The 12,443-nt window shown below is 43.8% G+C and overlaps 1 protein-coding gene across 7 annotated transcripts in view; it reads right to left on the bottom strand.

The window, feature by feature from the left end:
• LOC126248617 (cAMP-regulated phosphoprotein 21) overlaps nucleotides 1–12,443 on the bottom strand; it is a 1,051,584-nt gene that overhangs the window by 507,165 nt on the left and 531,976 nt on the right. The window lies entirely within an intron of this gene.

Raw genomic sequence — 12,443 nt, 5'->3', positions numbered from 1 at the left:
TTTGTAGGGTCGGTAACTCTCCATAAGCTTTTTGTCTTTTTGTTCGTTGAGTGGCTTCTCATCATGTTTAAATCTGTCTGAAACAGTATGTGTTATCTACTAAGAAAGTGTTGAAACCGATATTATCTGCTCCTGACAGAAAAAAAGTTCTTAAAAGCGCGTGCAATATGGGGGCTATCCATGATAAGTTCATTGTCTTCCTTTAAAAAGATATATTTTCCGAGTTCGTTTTCCCTATATCACTTGTTTCCTAGGTAAAAAATAATTCTTATCTTGTTGTTGAAGAAGTTTATTTTTTATTGACTTCACAATTATTAACCCTCGCAATTCTAAGGGTGGGGGGGGGGGGACCGATGACCATCGCAGTCTGGTCCCTTTAATCCCACAAACCAACCAACCAATCTAAGGGGGGTTTGGGGTACTTTATGCCCAACTTTCGAGAATTTTATAATCTAGTCAGTTACTTTATGTTCTAAGAGTTTGAAGAAAGATATTTATTGTTTTTAACGACTTCTACAAAATTCCACAAATGTTTTAAATTTTTCAAGTAAACTTAAGCCAAAAATTTAACTTACATAGTAGATGTCACTTTGCACAATGAATGCCACATTCAACATTTTCAGGTTCGGGCCTTACTTACATATCAAGATTTCTTTAAAAACTATGTTGTGAGTAAAAGTCATCAACAATTAATGAAATTCACATTATTTAAATACTTTCTGCCGTCGACATAAGTAACTCCAGCTTTATAGTACACGTTATTGAAAATGCGTTGATATTGCTAAGAGTGTGCTAAAAGATTTTATCATGTTCTGGACCCTACTTACATATCAGTGCCTCTTTTAGAAGTACGTAGTTAATGTAAGTCAATAGCAATTAACGATTTTTTTTTACTTTTTTAGGGTAGACTTAAAGTACCCCTCCTCCTCCTTGGTAATGCGCGTTATGAAAAAGGCGTTGGTATTGCTAGAGCTAAGATGCTATAAAAACTGTTTCGACTTTTACAGTGCAGTTGTAACATGATTTAACCGTGTCATCATGTGTACCCCTTGACGTAAGTGTAGTCTTCTCTTAATTTTTCATGATATTATAATGCCATTCATAACATGAGGATGAAGAACATTTAATCCACTTACACAGATAAATTTATTATTACAACAGTTTTCGAAATAATTTATAATTACTTTACACAATTTGTTATAGTTTTCAAGGACACTAAGTGTTTTTTGTACATATTTCCAAATCTTTTATCTATTAAAAGTATACCGAAAATGAACTATTCTGATCTGAAAGAATGTGGCGTTCATTGTGCAAAATGACATCTACTACGTAAATTAAATTTTTGGCTTAAGTTTACTTGAAAAATTTAAAACATTTGTGGAATTTTGTAGAAGTCGTTAAAAACAATAAATATCTTTCTTCAAACTCTTACACCATAATATTGCATTATCGAAGCTACTGTAAAAATCTGCTCTTGTTGCAAATAGTGTGTGGGGTGTTCGATTAAATGAAATGGCAAGGGATTCCAGTATCGACATTCTCTAAAAAGTAGACTTAACTCAACCCACTCGGACGGAACACGAAAATTTAATTTTCTTGTAGCGACGACAGTCATTTATAGATTATTTCTCTTTATAGCAGACTATCAAAATGTTCACTTATCCTAATATCGTTCTTCAGAGCACTAATAATAATTACTCATCTCCTTTTAGATTTCAGAGAATGTATATATTCCACCACCTGTACTAATTTATTTTCTTCCCGACATGACCCAATTGTTTTCTGGGGTTCCACACTTCATCTAACTTTACGTTGTCCTCATTACAAATCGTTCGTTCTGTATCGGAATGGATGCTCTTACGAACCTGCTTGACAAATCAAAACTGTGCACCAGATGCGGACTCAAGCCTGAGCCACAGTTTTAATTTTCAGTGCATATTCGTTGATTTAAAGTGAGCGTGATAAGATATCTTTCCACACTATTCTGATGGCTTCATCCTCTTAGGGGACACGACGTCTTAACTACTACCACATTTTATTATTAATTCCGAAATTCTATCGACATGCGTTAAAAGTGTGTGGTAGTACATATATTAACAGATTTTAGCCCCCCAAATTACATATGAACGACAAATGTTCGAAAACATTTTCACGGTAGTGTATACATAAGCGTCGAAGAAAAAAAAAAAGGAAAAGGCACTAATGATCTTACATAACGGGGGGATGTTTAAGGGGGGACCAAACAGCTAAGGTCATCAGTCCCCTTACATAACGGTATGTTGCGTTCTGCAGGGGGAAGCCGAAGGCTTCGACCGAAACTACGCAGAAGCTCAGCTTCCGGGAAAGGATATCATTACTTGCGCTAAGAGATAGGCATCCGCACTACCTCAAGAAAGAGTTACGTAAGTTCCTGTTGAAGGTATATACGACGAGCAGCGAAATTCCGCGTCACTTCTGTCAGGATTAACTGATTGCACTACAACATGCACCTTTCAGTTAACAAAGTCTATCGGAAAAGAGTTGAATCTGTACAGATCTCCTAAGCATATACAAGAGGCGCAAAATGACGCATTGAACAACATTTTTACAATTAGTACTCAAGCTGAGAGCAGTATATCACAATGAACACCTAGTAACACAATGGTGTGCGAAAGTTAAGGGTGAAAGCAACTTCCACATGGTTTGTCACTGCCAAGTAACACAGCTCGATGAAACTTGGATCATACACAGAAAGAACTGCTACAGTATGGTAAAGGAGGTAACCGAAATAAATACATCATGAGATGAATAGAAATGACACTTTTATTCAGAGAAAATAATTACACCGAAGTTCCCGCGATCTGTTTTGATTCCCTGGATACTACAAAAGGCGGTATATGGTTATTAATAGGGTGTGCGATCATATCGGACAGCAATCCACGCTTTGAAACGTACTCTCTTGCTGGTCACGCGGTTGATAAGGAGTTCTCGTGGTAGGGTGTTCTATTCCTCCACCAGTGCGGTTAACAACGGCTGGATGGTCGTTGGTGCACGTGGAGATGCTGCAGCCCGTCATCTCAACGCATCCCACACTTTCCCGACTCGATTGAATTCGGGAAACAGGCAGGCCAGTGCATTCGCCAAATAACCTCTCGTTCCAAGAGCTCTCCATCTGTACTGTTCGATGCGGACTCGCATTGTCATCCATAAAAATGAGGCCAGCGTCGAATTTACCAACGAAAAGACGCATTTGAGGAAGGAGTGCACTGTCACAATAACGTTGACCGATGAGTGCTCCGTGTTCAAAGATTTGGAGCTGAGTAGGCAACATTATGCCTCCACATACCATAGCACCGGGACAGCAAAAAGATCAAGTACGACGAAGTTCCTACGTGCATTGTGTGTTCTCACTTTTCGCCAAATGAGACTACGACCAACATGTGCATTTTGGTGTTCCTAGTTAATTAGTTAGTTGGTTGCGTGTTCGATTGATCAATCGCACGGTACGGTAGCCGTTATGATGTGGGACGTGTCAAGTGCACAAGAAATGAACATATGAAACAACCTTTTTTAATATGTATGTATATTACAATGCAAAGTTAAAAATTAATATTTCTATTATTTACCCCATTCCCTTAAAGGGCACAAAATGCATATATTTATAGATTTATTTATTCCTATTCAAGAATTCATCTACGGTATAGAAGGAGTTGTCAAGAAGATATGATTTCAATTTATTTTTGAAGCTATTACTGTTGTCTGTCAGACACCTTGCTTCATTTGGTAATTTGTCGAAAATTTTTATAGCAGCATATTTTACCCCCTTTTGTGCCAGAGACAGGTTGAGCAAAGGATAGTGTAAGTCTTTCTTTTTTGTGGTATTATAATCGTGAATATCACTGTTGTTTCTAAACTGGTCAATATTGTTGAGAACAAATTTCATTAGTGAGTAGATGTATTGTGAGGCTGTTATAAGAATTCCCAATCTTTTAAAAAGATGCCTACAGATGTGCGACTATGAACCCCACACATTATTCTAAACACTTTCTTTTGAGCAGTGAATACTTTTTGTCTAAATGTTGAGTTACTCCAAAATATTATTCCGTATGACATCAGAGAGTGAAAGTATGCAAAGTATGTTAGCTTACTAATTTCTATATCTTTAAAATTGGCAATTATTCTGATCACAAAAGTTGCTGAGCCTAGTCGCTTTAGGAGATCCAAAATATGAATTTTCGAATTAACATTCTCATCTATATGTACACCCAAAAACTTAGTATGCTCTACCCTGTCTACTGACCTCTGTTGATGTGTTATATTTATTGAAGGAACTGTACTTTTTGCAGCAGAAAATTGGATATACTGTGTTTTTTCAAAGTTTAGAGCAAGCCCATTTGCAGAAAACCAATTAATGACTTTTCCAAAGACCTTATTTGTATCATTTTCAATTGGACTTTCTTTTACTGGATTGATAATGATGCTTGTATCATCAGCAAACAGTGTCAGTTCAGCTTCCTGTTTCAGACAGGAAGAGAGGTCACTCACATATATCAAGAACAGAAGGGGACCCATGACTGAGCCCTGTGGAACACCTAATGTAATTTCACCCCAATTAGATGAAGTGGCAAACTTATTTAAATCACTTGACCCATATAAGGAAACTTTTTGCTTCCTGTTCTGTAGGTACGACTTAAACCACTCATGTGCTATTCCATTTATACCCCAGAATTGTAATTTCTGTAACATAATGTCATGGTTCACACAATAAAATGCTTTGGACAAGTCATGATGTCGAAAGGCGTAATGTTGCGTTGGTGTACTCACCTCCAGAGTTTTGGAGACGGTACAATCACCAGTCTGTGTTATTGGGACCCTGTACTCATTCGCCATGTGCGTCATTTCAGTGGTGCATTCGGCCCTGACGTAATTTTTATCGATGAAATGCGAGATCACATCGAACAGTGCAGGTTGAGGAGCCTGCTTCCGGAACAACACCACGACCACCGGGTAGTCAGCTTCAGTACCGCAGGTGTCTTCTACCATAGACCGTTACGAGCATCGCAAGTGCATCGCATGTTACGTACTGCAATCAAGAGGGACTAGTTTGCATCTGTGAGTCACTTTACCCGTTCCCGCCAAGCGCTTGTCGATATCCCTCCACATGCTGCATATTTAAATCACTGCTCGGCCTCCAGCTCTCAGTCCTTCATTCACCTCCGGGATTTTCGCTGGCCCATCTATCGGAGCCTTGCCAAGGGACCACCGCGGCCGGCTCTGACCCAGGTCTGGCCCATTCTCGTGTGCTGTGAGAGACAGTTGAGTGGCGATGGATCTGTGTGACTTCCAGACACTTTCTGCGTCCCGGGGCTTGTGTGCTATTATGCGTTGCTATCGACATCTGGGTAAACGGGGATGCTAAAAGGTAGTAGGTAATTGCCCTTGATCCAGTTGCTCATCAGTGTATACGCAAATTTGTAATAGAATGATTCTTTGACTCACACACCAGTTATGTGGCAGGGTCTTTGGATGAGAGAGTCGGAGTCACGGAAGTGAGTTCTCGTGGGTACCGATGGTCCGACAGAAGACTGACACGCCAAGCAGTAAGACAGATCAGAGAAGAATGGTCATATGCTATGTTTTGGATGTTCTCACAACGAAGTATGAGATGAGGAGTTATCCTGTTGGAATATAGTCCCGGCGGTACACTGAATGAATTGTATAACTTGGACCCATGCAGTTTTCCAGACATAGCAGTTACTTTTTAAAACATTCACTGTTTGAAATAACCAAGACGTTTGATGACACACCAGAATTCATTAAGAAAGTCTGTAGTCACATAATGTGTATGAGGTTTCATTTTCATTACAGATGTGGGATCTCCCAAAAAACAGGATCTACTGATATGTCACCACTGGTTTAATTCGCAGGTTGATCGTAGCAAACACAAGTGCTGAGTGTTTAGCTTGCAACAGGCACTATGTTATACATCATGAGTTGATTGTTATCGGTGAGTATGTCAGTTATAACTACGGTACCTCAAACATCTACAATTGCGCCTGAAAACAATTGATGCCAAAGGATAATTTTCCTTTGATACACTCCTAGCAATGCATTCAAATAAAACAACACGCAACCTTTCAGATACGTGTATAATCCTGTGTCAGTCGGAGCACAAGAACGTCAGACTTCTCTTGACTACCGATTTTCCAAATGCATCGTTAACGAGATTTGCGTACAGTTGATATGCAATACCCCATACACATTTCCTAGAACTCAAAGCAAATGAAGCCTCAGTGTGGATCAAATCGTGAACGCAGGTAATACCCTACGTAAAATGTAGACGTATCTGATTCGATTTAATGCGAACAGGCCTTTCTTTTAGATCATGTTAACGCCACAAAACATTTTTGGTAAAACTTTACCGCATAACTAGAAGCCGTAATTCCATAACTGACTGAATTCTTGTACTCACTGCTGAACCTGGTGGCACTGTATGACAGTCCACTGTATTCTGCTGGGTAAGTGAAAGTGGAGGTGGTTTGGCATTGTGTTTCTTTGAGGTGTGCATGTGTAGCTGTATTGTGTGGATGACTAATTACTCTTTATATCGTTTAGTGTTGTAACACATGACAATAGAAATAAAACTAAAGGTATGATGAATCTGAAGCCCTGTTGCAATATATACCCTCTTTTTCTCAAATAGCTCCAGCGGAAATGCCGAGCTTAGATCTATCTAACCAGCAGATCACCATTAACAGATCGAGCGATGTGGCATAGTAGTTAGCGCACTGGACTCACATTGGGGAGGACGACGATTTAAAGCCGGGTCCGGCCATCCTGATTCAGGTTTCCCGTGATTTCCCTAAATCGGTTCAGGCAAATACCATTATGGTTTCTTCACGGCCGCCTTCCTTCCCAATCCTCTCCTAATCCTACGGGACCTTTGACCTCTCTGTTTGGTCCCATCCCCCGAATCAACCAACCAACCAACAATTAACAGTGTCACATGCTTTTTGTCCACTAGACGCTATTGTGGTTTTGGTTTTAGCGAAGAACATGGACATGCACTCCTGTGATCAGCAACTGCACATCACCTTATCACCCTGCTGCCCCCCCCCCCTCCCCAAATCATGAATACTGCTTTCGCCACTAGATTTCGAACTGGCCGTCTCCGGGTAAAGGCCACCCACTGCTTTGGCGTGCCCGGCAACCTCCGTTATTCACGCGAGTAATCTAGTAGTCACATCTGCTAACAGTATCTTTCTGGCAAGTGATTACCTACCTACAATTCTTTTGTCCATCAATAAACAAAAAAAATTATTTTCGGTGTGCTAACTTCTCTTGTGCTTTCCAAAGCAGCTGCAGCCAATGTATTTAACTAAAACGTATATACAGGGTATTCAGCGAAGGAGTCTTTGATTTCAAAATTAAATTTCTGGAAAACTAATGTCGATAGCCGAGTGCAACAAAAGCTACGTTTATAGCGAAAGCTGTAAGAATTTTTTTCAGAAGTTTCGAAATAGTTCGAACTCCACTAACAGTTAGCGATGTACGCTGTGCAGTTCGTACAGTATCAGCGTGCATAATTAAATTCGTTGTCTGCCAGCGTTCTTTGCGGTCACATCACAATCTTTTCGAAATGATCACCACTCGCAGTACGGAGGTGGCGCAAACGATCAATGAAATTTGTTTGCCATCACATCCTATAGTGTATCAACGGAAATGGATTCAGATGCCACACAGATCGCCGATTCAAGCTCGTTCAGTAAGATGGGGTGGTGACGGTAGACAATGCCTTTCTTGCCCCACAAAAAGTAGTCATAAGGAATTATATTTGGCGAATGTTTACACCAATCCATTCATGTGCCAGTAAATTTGCAACAATCCAAAGCAATGTCTCTATTCCCTAAGTGTTCATCAAGCAACAGAAGCTCCTGTTCGGTGCGATGTGTTCTGGCCCATCTTGCATGAACTACGAGGTGCATGGTCGATCCTCCATTACTAGTAGTGTGGCGAGAACTCTCTCATCAAAAAAGGGCCAGTAATGTATATGCTGCACATCACAGCCCAAACAGTAATTTTAGGAGAATAGACTATAGTGATTTCGCTTCACTTAAATGGGGATTATCGGAATGCCAAAATCGCCAGTTTTGTTTACTCAAACTCCGTTAGGTGGAACCATGCATTTGTGAACCATGTCCAGCCAACATAAAATCCTTCATTATCAATCATTGTGAGAATCTGGTTCGCAAAGTCATGCCTCTGTCGTACATCTCACCCACGTACAGCACGGTGGCTCCGGATTTTGCATGGAAACGTGTCAACGCTCTGTCTAAGTATTTTCTGCTTGTTGGAGAGCTTCATACCAGTCTCTGCTTCAATTCTCATGACGGATTTCTTTGGATTTTGCTGAAGAATTCCAAATCGTGGCGACATTTTTCTGGAGCAACTACGGTTTGCATGGGCAGGAGAAACTACGGCATGGGGCCAATATTCCCCACTAGATCATCAGCCACGCTGCCTGCCCGTTGGCATTTGGCGAGGAGCTAGCAAATGGTTTTCGCGTTGGGCCCTTTTGGTTCATCAAACTGTGTCTGAAAACTGCGCCTTGTTGCCATAAGACTGTGTTATAATCTGTGGTATTGCTGTACTGGAAAAACACGTTGTTCAATGGGACACACGATTACAACCTCTTCCTTCCGTACGCTAACCCCCTTTCACGTTTCAACTGTGAAACTGATGGCTCTCCACAGAGAACTTACTTGCCCCTCCGACGTGTGTGGAAGTTTGCAGCAAGTTCATGCTTTACCTTCCATGATTGATGAGTGTCGAGCGTCTGCATTCTTGACTGTCTTCTCTTTCCTGGAGCAGTTCGCCTGTGCTAGCTACGTAGCGAGCGGATGTGGCCATCGTGTGGTGACGCTGTGCGGTAGTTTGCGGCCCAGCGTCTATACTTTGCTGTTGCGGGACCGGCGTGCATTTCCGTAGTAGGTGCGGGCGGTCGTCTTGAAACGATCGCAACGTCGAGGAAGTGCTACCATACTATGAAGCGGTGCAACCGGGAAATCACACATTAGGTACAGAGCCAGCCGAAGGGCGCGGTTCTGCACAGTCTGAAGCATTTTTCGGTGAGTGTTCGCTATGTATCTCAGACGACGGTATTGTATTCGAGTAAAGGCCAGTGCAGCGCCTTGTACAGGTTAACACCCAGCTGCGACGGAAGCCTGGATTCAGAAAAGGATCGTGTTTCCTGAGTCTGGTCCTGGCTTTTTCCTTCACCCCCTGGACGCGTGGGCCACAAGTAAGACGGCGGTCGATGGTGACGCCGAAATAGTGTGCCGTACGACGCTAACTTCCACCAAGGGGAACAGGCAGCAGACTTGCAGGGATGTTTCACCGCTGAATTGGAGAAGCTACTTAACAACCCAGGCTACAACGGTGTCAACGGCGAGCTGCAGTCTTTGGCGTATGACAGGGGCGTTCGAGCTTCTGTCGAAGAGCACCGTATCATCTGTGTATATTGCGATATGCATGCGATCGATCTTGTGCTTCTGAAGTGTAGAGGAGTACAGGTGTGGCCACAGAACAGAGCCCTGGGGCACTCCTGCACTGATGCGTCAAACGGGGCATAGTCCATTTGCAGCTCTCACTTGGAATGTCTGGCCCTTGAGTTTATAACTGATGAAACGAAGGTGTTGTTGTGTCGGCTACTGTGGGAGTCAGCACCGACAGAAACAAGGAAGGAGAGAAGTTGCAATGGCTTGATTTCTAAAAAGAAAAGAAAATTCTTGTGCCTCCTACGTGCAATTACATTTATCCACTATTACCACCCACAGAACGCAGGCTACGTATCGTCTTCATATTACTCAGCACTGATGCTCTCAAAGACTGTGACCGAATCGGGCCTTACCAGTGATGGGCGGATGATTAAATCAGCGTTGACAGGGATTGCTGAACTCTGTCTTCCTGGCGGTGTAGCACTGCCCGCTCTTTCCGCTGCCTCGCGGGTCAGCGACTTCTTGATTCTATTAGCGGCGCTGCGCTGGTCGGTGTACAGTCGATGCTTTAGGACTGCACAGGTGTGGCGCCGGTACTCCAAGTTCTAACAGTTTTATCAAAAGGCCACGGTGCCATACACTACGTAAGCACGCGACTCGTCCAGGAACACTGCGCCGAAGTACTGTCGCTGTTGAAGGGCGTCAAACGCTTCTTCCACACGATAGAGGAATTGATGAACTGACGAATGATCCTTGCGAAAACCGGACAGTTCCTCGGGAAATAGGTCTTTGGCGTTGACGTGGCGCTGCAGCCACCGGAGATAGACTCTCTCGATCACCCTGGAGACCGCAGGTAAAATACTAATTGGCCGTGAAGCAGGTTCCTTCCGTAGCTTCAGTACCGCCACAATATCTGCCTTCTTCTAAAACTGGGAAGTACTTCCTTGAAGATAATGGTGGAATGAGTAGCAGCCGCTGGTGGTATGTTTTTGAGAAAGGCGTTAGATACATCCTAAGGTGCCGCTGCCTTCCTATGGATGTGGTCGCGAAGGATAGGTCACCTCCTAGTCCGACGTGTCTTCGATGGCGCCGTCATCATCTCTTACCCTGAAATAGCTTCGAAGCCTGTCAGCAATCGAGATGTCATGTGCAGCGTCTACAGGATTCTTCTATTGGAGTGAAAGTGGCTGCAAATACGTCGGCTAATGCCTCCGCTTTTGGGTCCGGTTCACAGACAGGCTGATCGTTAACAAGCAGAGTAGGAACGCGTTGCGTGCGGAGGAGAAAACAATTCGTTGTTCACAAAACCATGCCGTCGTCAAGACGGAGAGTGGTGACCTTGGTGCTTCAGTCCTGGTTACGGTGGTTTCTGATGGCTATCTTAATATCACGAAGCATCTAGTTCAGATACGCATGGTGGCTGTATGTTTCCTTCCCTGCAATTCCCTGTACACCCGATTTTTCTCAGTTATAGGCGCTAGGATGTCCAGCAGCAGCTGACGGGAGCGATGCCGTGCAGTTCGCAGTACAGGTGGTTTTGTTGCGTTAGAGGCAGCGAGAAGAAAGTGTTGTATCGCTTCGTCCACGACGTCTGCAGGGTGTGGGGAAGTGGCGAGCGAGTCTGCCAGGGTTTCTTGAGAGCGGTCCCAGTTAATGTCAGCGAGCGAGCCGGCCAATGTGGCCGAGCGGTTCTAGGCGCTTCAGTCTGGAACCGCGCGACCGCTACGGTCGCAGGTTCGAATCCTGCCTCGGGCATGGATGTGTGTGATGTCCTTAGGTTAGTTAGCTTTAAGTAGTTCTAAGTTCTAGGGGACTGATGACCTGAGATGTTAAGTCCCATAGTGCTCAGAGCCATTTCAACCATTTCAGCGAGCGATATGCCGCTCTTGGATTGCTACAGGGCGTCTAGATCAACGTCGGACACCATAGGGCAGTGATATGATAACAGAGCATTCCGTGTAGTTGCAGTTATCTGGTGTGGTACACCCTTGACGATGGCGAAGTTGAAGAAGTCCGATTCACGGCAATCAGGGAACACAGTCGAGTCATATGGTCCCACCATAATCGTCTCATGACATTCAGCGAACGTGTGAAGGCACCGCCCTGCGGCAGTGGTGAACCTGGAGTGCCAGGCGATGTGCTTGCAATATAAGTCTGCAGCAACGAAGACCTTAACCCTCATGGACAGCAGGGCACTGATGTCCACTGGTTCCAGAGGATGGGACAGTGGTCTATATAACGCGACAAATGTTGTTTTGCCCACCGAGTTGTGGACGAAGAGCCGGCCGCGGTAGCCAAGTGGTTCCAGGCGCTTCAGTCCGGAACCGCGCGACCGTTACGGTCGCAGGTTCGAATCCTGCCTCAGGTATGGATGTGTGTGATGTCCTTAGGTTAGTTAGGTTTAAGTAGTTCTAAGTTCTAGGGGACTGATGACCTCAGATGTTAAGTCCCATAGTGCTCAGAGCCATTTGAACCATTTTTTGTGGACGACGACATTGGCTCCCAGAGACGACATCATTGAGAATTTGATCGAATGATCAGTATTTCAAAAATGGCTCTGAGCACTATGCGACTCAACTTCTGAGGTCATCAGTCCCCTAGAACCTAGAACTACTTAAACCTAACTAACCTAAGGACATGACACACATCCATGCCCGAGGCAGGATTCGAACTTGCGACCGTAGCGGTTGCACGGTTCCACACTGTAGCGCCTAGAACCGATCGGCCACCCCGGCCGGCTGATGAGTAATTACATTTGGGACACACAGTGCAGTTGCTCTGTCCGCCATCGGCCGCTCAGACGTCGACACCACGTTACAGATGTTTCTCACTGTTTAAAAAAATGTCAAAAGCCTCGTCACGAAGAAACTGAGAGTTCACCAGCTTAACTGCACACGGTGTTGGCGTTCTACACGACGATCGCCAGTCCTCTAACACTTCCCACTATGTGTCTGTATGTGTTTGGTG

This window comes from Schistocerca nitens, chromosome 3, assembly GCF_023898315.1.
Source record: "Schistocerca nitens isolate TAMUIC-IGC-003100 chromosome 3, iqSchNite1.1, whole genome shotgun sequence".
NCBI lineage: Eukaryota > Metazoa > Arthropoda > Insecta > Orthoptera > Acrididae > Schistocerca > Schistocerca nitens.
The sequence above is the reverse complement of the archived record's forward strand: the minus strand, read 5'-3'. Positions and strand labels throughout refer to the sequence as shown.